A 13,910-nucleotide genomic window follows, 5' to 3' on the forward strand; every position below is an offset into this window, starting at 1 on the left:
CACTTTGCATCCAGCAAGCTAAGTAGTAGCCCTTGACAGCCACTACTAGCTTATGAAATTCCATTTTATATCCATCACCTACATCAATCATATGCCTCCTCATCCATCTGGTAAGAGCACATGGACAAAGGTGGGCCTCCAATCAAAAGGTACTTTATTCATTTTGCAATTGGGTGCTTACGCTTGTGAATTTGGGCTTTTGATATGGATTATGGGGTGACAGTGAAGGAGGGGTTTTGACAGTGATCTTGTTCCCTCACCTTAAATGGCGGGTTAATCGTCGATCCTAGTCCAATGGCACCTCACCTAATGGCCCAATGGGTATAGGAGGGGCACTACTCGGGAAGCCTTGATTGACATAGTGTGTTCCATATATCCATATTCCATACTTACCACTTTCAATCTTACATTACAAACCCTTATACCACCTCCATTCTTCTGGTTCAACTTATCATTAATTCTCTAGAATTTGGCACCCATACATCCACATACCTGGGTAGGGCCTGGAACTTTTCCTTGTGAGGTTCATGAAGCTAAAAGAAAAGGAAAAGAGCATATAATTGCCATGAGAAAAATAAAAGAAAGAATATCAACATGCAATAGATGGCTAGGACATACACATTAGCATGTAGGCAAATGCCTAACATGAGCTCTACCTCACTCATTATGGCCATCACCCAGTTCCTAAGCACCATATTGCTCCTATACATCATGAAAGGAGCCCTTACATGTCCCAACCCTGATGGGCAATGAGTTTCCTCATCATTAAAGGGTAATACAATTGTTATACATCATACAAAGCAAGCTCTAACCTTTTGAGCTACAAGCAATAATACAAAGAAAAAATCAAGCAAAAGTAAAAGGCGCACAAGAGGGGTGGGAAAACAAAGACCAAGTTGGTAACTCATGCATCCACGATTTCTCCCTCCTAACATATATACACTCAAGATGTGGATCCCCATCATTGTTGGTCCCTTTGACCATGGCACTTGGCCATGAAGTCTTCTCCCTTCAGTTACATCATTGTTCATATAACACCTATTGATTGAAGGATGGATTGAGGAAATGTTGGCTAGAAATGCATAGGGTTGTCCTTTAGCCAATCCTACCTAGGGAGGAAACACCATTGCGAGTAAAAAGCCTCAATTTTGGAAGGGAAGCCTTATTTGAAGTGTTAAGTAGCCCTTTATATTCAATCTTGGTTCAATTAGATGCAAAAATGATAATTGTAGTTTACGACCGGTTGGTTGCACTAGACTTTATGTTGTGATTGTCAAGTGGTTCCATAGCCATGACCTGGGCACCTCACCCATAGGTACCTAGGCCTCTAGAGAGGCATATTGACACCCACAGATGAAGTGTTGAGATCCATGGGACTTCAAGCAACAACAAAGCGTCACGCACACCCTTGGGCTCCTCCAGCACTTAGAGAATTTTGGCACATTTCCTTACATTTTATGACTTTTGGGATGATGCACCGAGACCCAGCATGCCCCCAGTCGATCCAGGGATGGCAGTCGATCCAGGGCCTAGATGAGGATAGTCTCACCCCTTCAAACATGGGAGTGCTAGCATCACCTTGGAAGCCCTCAACATTAGAGCAGAGACTGACACTATGACCGGTTGGAGACACATGAGACCACCTTTGGTGCCCCAAGTTGGATTTTGGGGTCTGCGGAGGAGTATTGACAGAGACCTGAGGGCCAGCGCTCAGAGGATGATTTTTAGAGGTTCTACACCTTGTTTGGCACTCAAAAGCCTCAATGCATGCCACATAGAGCTCAACACATGGATGACATCAGCATTTTTAGCCCTAAGACTCACATGTCAGGACCAATCATGTGATTTTTTATCTAAGCTAGTGGGTTGGATTATAATCATTGTGACTATACTTGTTTTCCTCGGGGCTTTTAGGCTCATTAGACATTATGCCTCCCCGAATAAATAGAGGAGAGGATCATTTGTAAATTCATCATCACTTGGACTTGTGAATTCAGCCTCTTTGAAGATTTCAGCCTCTTGTTCTAATGGGAAAGATGTGATCTATGGAGCGAAATTTGTCTTGAGCATTTGTTCTTGTCTTTGGAGAAGTCACTTTGGATCGATAATTGGATTGTTTCATGCATATTGTCTTGTAAGTACCATGTTTATTGCAAATTTTTGATTTCATGTCTAATGTATGGAATGAATTAATGATCTAGGTTAAATTTTGTGCCCTAATTTTGTTGGATATCAATTGAATGAAAATTAGGTCATATTGTTGGATGCATTTCTTGTAGAATGATATGTAAATGGCAATCCCCTTGGTGATCTCATGTTAGCTCTCCTAAGTGATCTTTGATCCCCTACAAACATGATAGTTAGGGTTTCGATGCTAAGGCATCAAGATATCCTTACTCCTTTGCAATATTAAATCAATTATAAGAACCCATAGACTCCATTGACCCTAGAACTAGGCATTGGCCTTCCTTGTTGGTGATCAATTCAACTTTTTATCCATAAATTTTCTCCATTTCTCTCTTGACCTAATTTGAACCCTTTAAGGCCAAACAGCCAAGCTTGGGCTTGGTGCAAATTCCTAGGGAAGAAGAAATTTTGGTGTTGGAGAGTTTAAACATCAAGAGGATAGTGGTTGCCACAAAATCCTTGCTTTTGGTGGGCATGCACTTCAATTTTGTCCATAATTTTCTTTGCCCTAGGGTAAACCCTAGTTTGGTTTTAGCTTCAACTTAGGGGCTTTTTTAGGGTTTCATGTTCCTTGCCCTTGTTGGAAACCAATGTGGGAAACCCTTTCTTCTTACCTTGACCTTTGGTCATCCCAACTATCAACTTATCAATCAAGCCCTAGGTCTTTTTTGGTACAAAATTGGCTTTTCTAAGGAAAGAAACTTGTCTTCATTCATTGAATGGAGCCTTGTACTTAAGCCAAATCTTTCCCTTATAATCTCTTGGTCATCCTAATACCCCTTAGAATATCCATCATAGGTGACCTTATACCAGGACTCCTCCCATTGGCCCTTAGAAGCCTCTTGGTCATCCTACCCTTAGAATATCTATCATAGGTGACCTTATACCAAGATTCCTCCCATTAGTGAAATTACATAAAGAGTAGGGGGTTTTGTCTGTGGTGACAGTGGGCCATTACCCCATTGTTGTCACTTGGTCTAGTTATAGCCTTGTAGGGTACTCCTCTCCAAGGCCTACTAGATTTTGTAGCAATAGTCACCACATCAAACATCTACTTGGGAGTATAGTTCATGGGACCTCAATTTGGTATGCCGCAAGCCCTCTAGCCTCGACTTAGCAAAGGGTATGGTTTTGTGGCCATTCTCGAGAGATAGTGCTTCCAGAACCAATTTCAAGACATCTCATCCAAACTCTACCTCAAGGACGTGATTATTACACCCACAATCCCCTGTGGATTTGAGATTTAGGAATCGAGCTTGGTACAAATAGACTTGGCCTAGATGAAGAGAGTCTAAACCTTGCTTCTCAGGCACATCATCCAATGCAAATGTATAGTCTTGCAACCCATTATTCAGGCAGAGTTTGGTGCCCACCCCTTCTGCCTCGATATCATCTTTTTCCTAGTTTCTTTCCTCCACAAAGTCAATTCTTTTAGAGATTAATCTGTCGAGAGAGATTGGTACCCTACCTTGCACTTTGTTCCTCAAAGGCCCCCGCTTCGAATCACCCCTTAGGATGGACATGAGGTTGGTTCTCAGATGTTTCTCGACTTCTCCAAACACTGACCATCTCCCCAGAGTGTCTTTCCCTCTTCATATTCTCCCTTGTTGCACTGACCCATCTCATGTCGCCAAAACAAGTATTAAATCAGTCCATAAGAGGATATCTACAAATTGTACATTCTAGTCACTTGGACTTTCCCCTCAATAGGCTTGGGCCCAAAGATGTCCTTCTACCTTGAGCATTTCCTAGAGTTACAGGATGGCATCATCGTCCACCCCCATACACATGCAGACATTGGATGCACTCACTCAAGATCCCTTTGGGACAACTTCGAGTTGGTTTTCATCGACTCCAAGTGGATACTGACCACTATATACCAAGATCTAATAGGATCTACCAAGTGTGTCACCTTTAAGAGCCAGAGACAAAGAAACACCTAATTTTTAGGTGCCCCCTATACTACAAGATCAGAGGGCACTACCACTGCCTCTATAGAGATTCAGGAGGATCCCTCTCTACCTTCTTCTGATATCCTGACTAGAGATGCCTAGCCCTCTTCATCAAGAATATATTCAAACACAAATCTCAAATCCTACATACCTTGTCTCACTCGGGAACAATTCGGATGATCACATCATACTTTTAGGATGATATTGTTGATCCTAGCAACAAGCGATGAGTTGAGTTCTAGAGTATTTCAGATAGTAGAACAGTGAGACCTTTGGTCTCCCCTCACCCCCCCCCCTTTGGGAGGCCAACCAGTATCCTCGAGACTGTTGTGGAGATGCCGAATAACATCAATTCTCATGATGAGTTTTGTCCATGTTGTATTGTACCATTTTGCTGCTCATTCCTTTATTTTCTACTGTAATTTGTGCCATCTTATGTGTTGTCACACACACATAACTGTCAATTAATCAAGTATAAACATATTAATTAATCACCTTGGCATATTAGCACCAAACATGCTAATATGAAGTTGTTCATGTAATCACAACATTTGTCAGTTACATATTCTAGGAAACAAAAAGACATATCAACATTCTATGAAGGTTAGCAACCACATCAACTACAAGATTAAAATCAACATTCTTATAACACTTAAATTATCATATTAAATTTTATCCTCTGTGTGTGAGCCTCTTTGGGTCCAATGTTGAACCTTAGCTCTGATACCACACTATAACCACATCCCACCTTGTTGTGCCATCCTGGGCTACGTGAGGGTTACCTTCTTGTTTTGACTAAATCTCCAAGGTTTGTTATGAATATGGGGTTACCACAACCTCTTTTTCTCAAACTCTTCAAATCTTAACATTAATACCACCATTATGTTCAGTTTGCCAAGAGCTTTCAAGCGATATAAAATTTACCTCAATTTGAGTCTCGGTTAGAAAGTTATGTATGTTAGAAGTTTAGCCCTATTAGACAAGGCCATGCCATCAAGAAATTACATGTGGCACCTGTTGTCGCGCAGATTGGCACGACAACGCTCAGATCGGGGGCTGTCACTCTGATCCCTGATCCCTCCATTTAAGCCTGTCTCCCGCGGCTAAGGGGGGTAGACCCTGTGAGATAATGAAGACCAACTGCCTAACAGTTGGTTGGGAGACACGAGATACAATATAAAAGCACTTGAAAGATTTAATTAATTGAGCAGACCAGTGCCTTAAGAGATCGTTATTAAGATGATTACTTGTTAAATGATATATAAAAGATGGCCCATGAACAGCGATCATCTATCTTCAGCTAAAACACCATGCTCCTAGAATGACAAAAAAACGATATCCAGCAGTTAAAAATTCGAAAAGATGAATGCTTTAAATCACCACGAGAATCATAAACCATCATCCAGATATCAATGTCGCATCTCGGCTTGAAAACTTTAGATCTCAGCAATAAAGATATAATGTGAAAGTAACTGAAATCTGGCCAAAGTAATTTCCCACAAAATTTTTATTTTTTCAAAATTTTTTAAATCTCTTTCAATTTTTTTTTTTTTTATTTTTTTTTAATATTATAAAAATGAAAAAAAAAATCTAAAATAATTAAAATTCTAAAACTAAATTAAACTAAAACCTAAATTACTTTAAATTAAAATCTAAAATTAAAAGCTATAAAACGATAATTACAAAATCTAATTAAATGAAACCTTTTTTATTTTTTTTTTTATTTTTTTATAACCAAACTAAAATCAAAATTAAAATCTAATTAAAAATTCTAATCTAAACCAAAAGAAATAAATGAAAACTAATTACAAACTGCACATTAAAATGAAAATCTAACCCCCTTTTTTTTTATGTGAGACTTTATAAAGGAAAATGACAAACCCTAACTAAACATTATCACACCTACACCTACGCATAACAAACACATCGAATTCATTTTTTAGTTTTTGATTTTTTCATAATATAAAGAAAACTAAATGTAATGAAACGAAACTACGACTATGCTAGCCTACGCTACAGAAAACCGCAAATATCCAATACGCATTTTTTATTTACCTGTTACGCATTTTCGATTTCGATACCTGGAGTCCACTGTGGCTTGAGACGTGTTTTCCAGATCCGGACGGCGGAGGTGAATGCTGCAACGAATCTGGCGTGTTTTGGATTGGTGCCGACGATGAAACCGGCTCAATGCGAGGGTCATCAAAATCGAATTTGCATGCGTGATGGCCTGCGATGACGGGCTTAACACATGATACCTCCTGCGTAATCTTTCCAGAATTCTGACGGCGGTTGATTTAGAAGCTCGCTCCTTGCGTGGATGCAGTGATAGCCTCACGTGCAGGATACTAGAAACCCCGGCGTTCGATATAAAATATTTGGCAATCGATTTTCACCTGATACACAAATCGAGAAGAGTTCATCTGCTGCCAATGCCCTGAGCCTTTGATACGCAGGCTGCCTGGCTTCGAGACCTGGATCTCCCGCTGCTTTGATACCTCCACACACAACGGGATTCTACGGCGGCCCCTTTTTTTAGAATTTATGTACCTCTGATCGCAATTTGTTAAGGCTCCATCGTCAGTATATCACCTTCCCACCAGGCTTTTGATGATTTGACAAGGGTAAATGCGGAAGGCAGAGCTGAGGGTTTGCAAATGGAACGAAGAGGCTGTAGGAGATACGTTTTTGAATGAACGGGTTTCTTGACTGTCGCAGCAGCGTGAGTTTTCTGTAGGTTCACGAATTGCTCTGACAGTGGCAGCGTATGGCAACGATTTGAATCAGATTTCTCCACTTGATGCTCACAGGATAACACAATTTCGAATTTTTACTTGATAATGCTCAATGCAGTGAGGGTCAAGGAGATGGACTGCGGTCCTGCAAAAAAAAACAAAACCCTATATCAAAACTGTATAAAGCAAACTCTTGAAACCCTAATAAAAATTTGTGAAAAGCAGAAGTTTGAAAACCCTAATAAAAAAAATGATTAATGTACAGATTTAGCCCCTTAGCAGCCAGATTTAGCAGTAAACACAGAAAATTTTTAAAGATAAGAAATTTCAGATTGTCACTGTGAAAAAGCTTCAGAAATTTTCTCATGCAGATCAGAAACATAAAACCGAATGATAAACCCAGGATCAAATCCACTGGGCTCAGCAGAAAATGCTTGCGGGAGTTGGCTGGTTCAGCCGAGAACTTCCCCGAACGCCCACAAATTCCTTCAGAAAATGTTATTCTGCACAGCTCAAAACAATCGTCAATAAAGAGGGCAAAATGCTGCTAGATCTCAAACAGTAATGGAGATACCTGCCATTACTCCTGAAACCCTAGCAGCACCCAAACCCTAGCAAGTGAGCAAGATACCTGTACCCACAATACTCTAGAAAAGCTCTTATTAACAGCTGAAAATAACATATGCAGAAAATGAAATGATCTCACAGCATTCCAAGAGAGTAACACCAGCAAGATATGGACCCCAAAGTCTTCCTTTATTAACCAGAAACAGATTTACAAGAGAGCTTCTTTAGCCTTAGACTCACAGATCCGATGATTTGAAATGACCCCCTAAGACCCTATATAAAGGAAATGATCCTAACGGCTAGTTCGAGTGATCCATGTAGAAATGATCTCGACCGTTGATGAGGATCAAGACATCTCTTGATCTCATCCGTCGATTTATTAACTTAAAATATTATTATTTTATTAGTTAGGGTTTTTGCTTCATTTTTTAATTTTTTATTATTTTTTTTATTATTTTTATTCATTTTTTTAATTTTTTTAATTCATTTTAAAATGGATCACTGAACTAAGCCTTTCGGAAACATCACCTAGGACCTAGGACTTAGGACTCATGAGGGGATTTAAAACATTTCTCGACCCTCAGGACACATTACATCATGACTTTTACAAAATTACATCTTAAGGGACAAACCCATTTAATACAGACCCTCACAAAACACCCAGCTCTGCGACACAACGATAATCTAGCAGATCAACACACTAGGATTCTCCTAAAGTTCAAATGACAAAATCAATCCCGGCTTTGGGGTCAGTTTTGAAGGAAAACTCTGCCGATCCGTGGATCGGTGAGACAAAAAACCTTCCGGGACGTAGATTATCATCAGAAAGTTAGGTCCACCTAGGCAAATTACATACATGACTTCATGTCTGCTAAGATTATTTACAGTTAATACATGCAGACTGGGTTTACAATCAAAAAGATCAAACTGCTGATGATGGCAGGATGGCACGGACATGCTGCTCAGGTGCTGCCCCTTTTTGCCGAGAAAAGGGGGGTGTACTGCATGGGTAGTTGACCAGTAGTGGTCAACAGCACCCATGTGGGTCGCTTGGCCCATGTGTTGCCACACCACCACCAAGTGGGGCCTACAGGGTGCCCAAACCCTTGCGATTGGGTTACTTGATGCGTTAAAATTTCGAGGTAACTAGCAGAGGGCCAATGAACTAAGGCCAACATCAGCCCTTCAACACTGGACTTATTAGTCGTGGGTTTGTTTGCCTACACTCATCATACCCCAATGTCTCGACAACATGACAAATCTTCCCTTTGGTCCACCCAATACATGTCACACTTGGTTGGGTTTTCAGCCACAAATTCATCAGTGCGACTCTTCCATAGCCCGATAGCCTGATAAGGCCCACCTGCTTACGTCATGTTGAGTCGGGCTTGCTCTCTACTTAATTTCTTAACTCCTTTGACAGTTGGTGGCCTGAGGGCCCAACAAGGCCCACCCAATATACATCACCTTGGCCCTGACATATGTCATCTCAGCATCAGGGTCTATTATCCTCCTCATGCACGTATGTTTTGTGGCTAATGGCCAATGGTCGATACTGACCCACAGAATGGTTCTTGCAACTACCCTAAGGGTCCAATGGCCCAATGGGGCCCACTAGTCATGGTTCTGATGGGTCGAGGTTCTACCATCAACCCCTTAGTGTAGGGTGCCTCCCATATATACGTATATTGAATCATTTCGTTATGCCAATCCCAACGACCAATATCAATGCAAAGTTGGGAGTGTGCATAAAATTAGGAGGGGCGACCACCCCACACCAATTTCCTAAGCATTGTGGCCCAAGGGCTTGAAGCCTTGAACCTCAAATTTCAAGGTATTGAGGCTCACGCCCCCCCTCGAGGTCCTGAGACCTCGAACTTTGGTGCATATATATATATATATATATATATACCAAGTTCCATTTATGTGCGATGATTGGTGACAAAAGCAGAGGCCCCAAAACATACTAGTTTCATAAATAAGGAAAGGGGTGTGGTCCAAATGTCGATTTCACTCAAGATTGTAATGTTGTACAAGGGGAATTACCCCAATCACTCCCACTCTACCGACCTGTTGCAAGATGGTTAAACATACTCATAGGCATGTGATCTATCAATTAACCAAACATGAAATGCATAGACTTATAATTCAATCATAAACATAACAATCGACAGCATGGTCCAAACTAACTAAGCACACACATGAGGACTTTGATAAAACACAGAGTTGAGTGAGACAGACCAAGCTAATTGAGCATAATTATACATGTTCATATCCCTACCATGAACTAAATTATTGAACAGCATATCCTAGTCTTTCATTACAACCATATCCTAGTCTTTCATTACAACCATAGACAGAAGATATCTTGTCAATCATGGGCATAACACTAAACATCACAATTCAGTAAACTTCATAATTCAAGCATTCATTCACATTCATAAACACAGAAAATCTTCCACCAGTAATAAACATAACAAGAAACATCTTAGTTTGTAATATGAGCAGGTCAGTTACAGTATTTTCCTGCAGATGAGCAGTTCAGTGGCAGCATTCTTTTAGTAGACGAACAGTTCACTGATCACTTTCCTTTGGGGATGAGCAGCTCCCCAGAAATTATATGAACCAATAGCCGGGCATCCCAACATTGAGAGATAAAAGTTTCTCTTAGTTGTTTTTAAATGGGATGGATGGGTTTTAAACCTAGGGTTGTTTTGATTCAAAACAATCTATGGTAAGGCATAAATAGAATAGAGGAAAGCCCCCTTCCAAGGTCAAGCCTTCCAGGTAAACATACTTCATAAAAAGAGGTATTTGTTAATGTCTAAGGGCTAAGTCTTTGATCGGTCTCTGCCCTACATGTTCTGAATATGCATATGAAATTTATACTCATCTGTGTATTTTGAGATGGTTGGCAACTAAAGAAGGGACTTCCCCTCTCCACCCGACCATATGTCAGCTACACGACAACTTTCTTGCAACTGACCAACCCTGGGATGGATCCAAAGTTTGAGGGGATGCTTTCTCAGGGAAATTTCACCAAGGGCTTGGTCATACACTCAGGTGACGAAGTCCACTTTCCAAGTGGTTTATCCATTGCTTTTTGGAAGTAAGAACCACAACAACCCACTCACTCTTCTAAGCTCATTCACAAGGCTTCACCCAAGGTCCAAGCGAGGTATTTCTCAGTTCAGGAGATTGAATCCACTTTCTAAGTGGTTTATTAGAGGTATTTTCACATAAAGCACTGTAAGACTCTGCAGTCCATTGTCTAGGTGACTTATTGGCTCCCTAGCAAGCACCACAACGACTCAAATTTCCCTATCCAAGTGGTTTATCAGCTATATAGTAATCACCACAATGACTCCAATTGCCCAGTCTAAGTGGTTTATCAGCTATATAACAAGCACCACAGTGACTCGGATTGCCACGTCAAGGTGGTTTATCAGTTATATAGCCAAAACCATAGTGATTTTGTCATCCACTAAGCCTCCCACGAATCGCTCAAGCATGGAAACTCAATCTAGGGGCCTCAAACACAACATTATGGGGAATAACACCCCAAGAATCACAGAGCACAAGGCTCAGCGACCAACTCCAACGTTGCTCTATCTGCAACTATCACTGATCCCAAGCTCCACGTGATTCACAACTTGCCCTGATCGACCCCTTGCCTCCAACACAAATGCGATAAAAAACTATATGTTCTCAGTTGTGTGTTTCCTCCTCTTTCTCTTCTCTGGCTTGTTCTTTGTGTCCTCTCATTATGTGTCCCTCTGAGGTCACGACCCTCCTCGATCCACAATGAGAATGGGGATGAGCACAGTTCTTTGTTTGCACCACCCAATCCCATCTCATGAATTCTTGTCAAGAAGAGTAGATTGATTAGCCAACAACCAACCTCAGACATTAACTCAAGCTAGCTCGTATTTCTTCGAGGCACGCAACAACACTCCCCTCAGATTGCAGATCTGTGTTGCCCACTCCTTCAGTCAACCACCAATTAAATTTTAATCAAATTTTATGTGTTCAAAGCCAGTTGTCTTGGCTAGTCGTGGCTCCCACGATGGTGCTACACAATTATATTTACAACCATGGGGTTAAATGAAAGGGTTGTTACACATGCTATATCTATAATAATATAAATTTTCCAAACTAAATGTACTTCTATTAAGAAAAATAGAATCAATGTTTTCATTAAAAAAAAACATTCTTTTTGGAAGAGGAAGTTAAGCATATTTAAACATATAGAATAATCGAAATCCTAGAATGCAATGGCAAAAGCCACAAGGGAGTAGTGCTTCCTATTAGCATAATAATTGATTCATTGAAAGTTGTGTATGCTTAATTCCTCAACTTTACCACCCTCCTCTATGGGACATGCTTTGTGGGTGGGTGTGTGTGTGTAAAACAATATGAAAAATCAGCTCCCTTGTCATCTCCGAGAATGTGAGTGGAGTTGGATGATGATGCCACTTACGCTAGAAAGGGATCAGACTCTATTCATTTCTCGATGCCTTCAGGTAAGGTGGATTATGTTATTTTGCTCTAGGTTTGACAAAGAACCTTCTTTTGATGTCTTGCATGACAAACGTACATTGTGAAGCCATTTTTTATGCTTAGAGGGTCATCACTAGAGATCAAAAAACATGTTAGAGCCAAAGGGGTTCAAATTGATGGTCTTTACATCAAACTACAAGCAGATCGACTAAAGAATGGTGCTCTAGTACATAGTAGTGACACATTGTGTGAACTTTGGAATAGGAACTTTGGTCACTTACACCACGGAGCACTTCCTCTCTTGAAGAACATGGTGTAGGGATCGTTAAACTTCAAGATCAAGAAGGATGTCAAAGATGTACACTTGGAAAGCACCCTGAGGTTTCTTTTCTACGAAATGAGCAAAGATCAAGAGGGATTCTTGAGTGCATCAATTCAAACGTATGTGGACCTATGGTTTCCTCTTCTTTAAATGGTCATCTATATTTGTTACTTCCTTTTATGATTCCTCATATAAGACCTGCATTTTTATGAAGATTATGATTCCTTTTATCATGTTGCATCTTGGAATAGGTGTGGATATATCTATTGTAATGAAAGCCCCCTTTTCCTTCCCCATTTTCCTAGAGAAAGCAATGCAAAACATTCTAATTCTAGCACATATTTTGTTATCACTCAAAATGAACTTTTTAAAATCTTCTCTTGCTGGTTTGGAATCAATAATTAGTGGATATATTAGAAGTGGATTCAACATGCATAGTTCATGGATACATCTTAATTGATTTGAGATTGAGTGTTATAACCAGACATAACACATGGTCACAAAATTTACTTCTCAAGGTTTAAGATTGAACATGCTTCTTGCAAATGATCTTCAAAGCATTTTCTTAAGAGGACAATCCACATTCATATTAATACAAAGTTTGACATTTTTCTTGAGTTAAATAGGTTTCCCACGATTGCATGTAACATGTAATACTTGGTACGTGCATGGGAGAGAGTTTCAAATCAAGACTTATGAATTTGGGAAATTTCTATTTTTTTTAAAGTTCATATTTTTGGAAACTGATCATATTTTTTATACCCCTTATGGAGGTATGCATATACTTTAGTTTTGGTGATCATTGGAGAAGATCAAAACACATGGTACATTAGCTCAAACTAGGGTTTCTACCAATTCTAAATATAATGAATACCCTGGAATTGACCTTTTAATATTGCAGACGAGGTAATAGTTTTCAGAAGATTGCAAATAATTTGATATTTTTCAACGCAATGTATTTTTAACAATAAAGTGAATTCCCTACTTTATCTTTGGCATGTGAACTTTCTCGATGTTATTCAAACCTAGAAAAAGTGTGCCCTATTTGTCGATAAATGACAGGTTATTTTGATCAAAGGAGGGATGCATGCCTCTTGGAGGACTTGCTTTACAAGTGATTTCCATGTTTATCTATTATTGGGTAGTGCACTCACCTTGAGTGGTTCACTTTCCTTGCACTCCATTTTTTCTGCAAAGTGACCTACACGCCATGCAAATTGTTTTAGGTTGACTTATGTTACGAGCAACTTTCTATTCTAAGGTTGCGCACATTACTTGTGGATGCATGCCACTTGCGATATTTCTTGGAGGACTTGCTTTACAAGTAATTTCCATGTTTATCTATTCTTGGGTAGTGCACTCTAACTTGAGTGGTTCACTTTCCTTGCACTCCAATTTTTCTCCAAAGTGACCTGCACACCATGCAAGTTGTTTTAGGTTGACTTATGTTACAAGCAACTTTCTATTCTAGGGTTGCGCACATTACTTGTGGAGGTTACGTATCCACTAGTTTTGAGTTCAACTGGTCTATTATGTGTTTGAGGAGAACACCATAAAATAGAGTATCCGGTTATTAAGATGTTTTCTCCTTCTGGAGAAGCATGTTTTGAAGAGTTTATGTGGCATAGACATGGCCCTAGAAAGCGG

This window comes from Pinus tabuliformis, chromosome 8, assembly GCF_031772625.1.
Source record: "Pinus tabuliformis cultivar Carrire ecotype Pingquan chromosome 8, CPIR1, whole genome shotgun sequence".
Taxonomy (NCBI): domain Eukaryota; kingdom Viridiplantae; phylum Streptophyta; class Pinopsida; order Pinales; family Pinaceae; genus Pinus; species Pinus tabuliformis.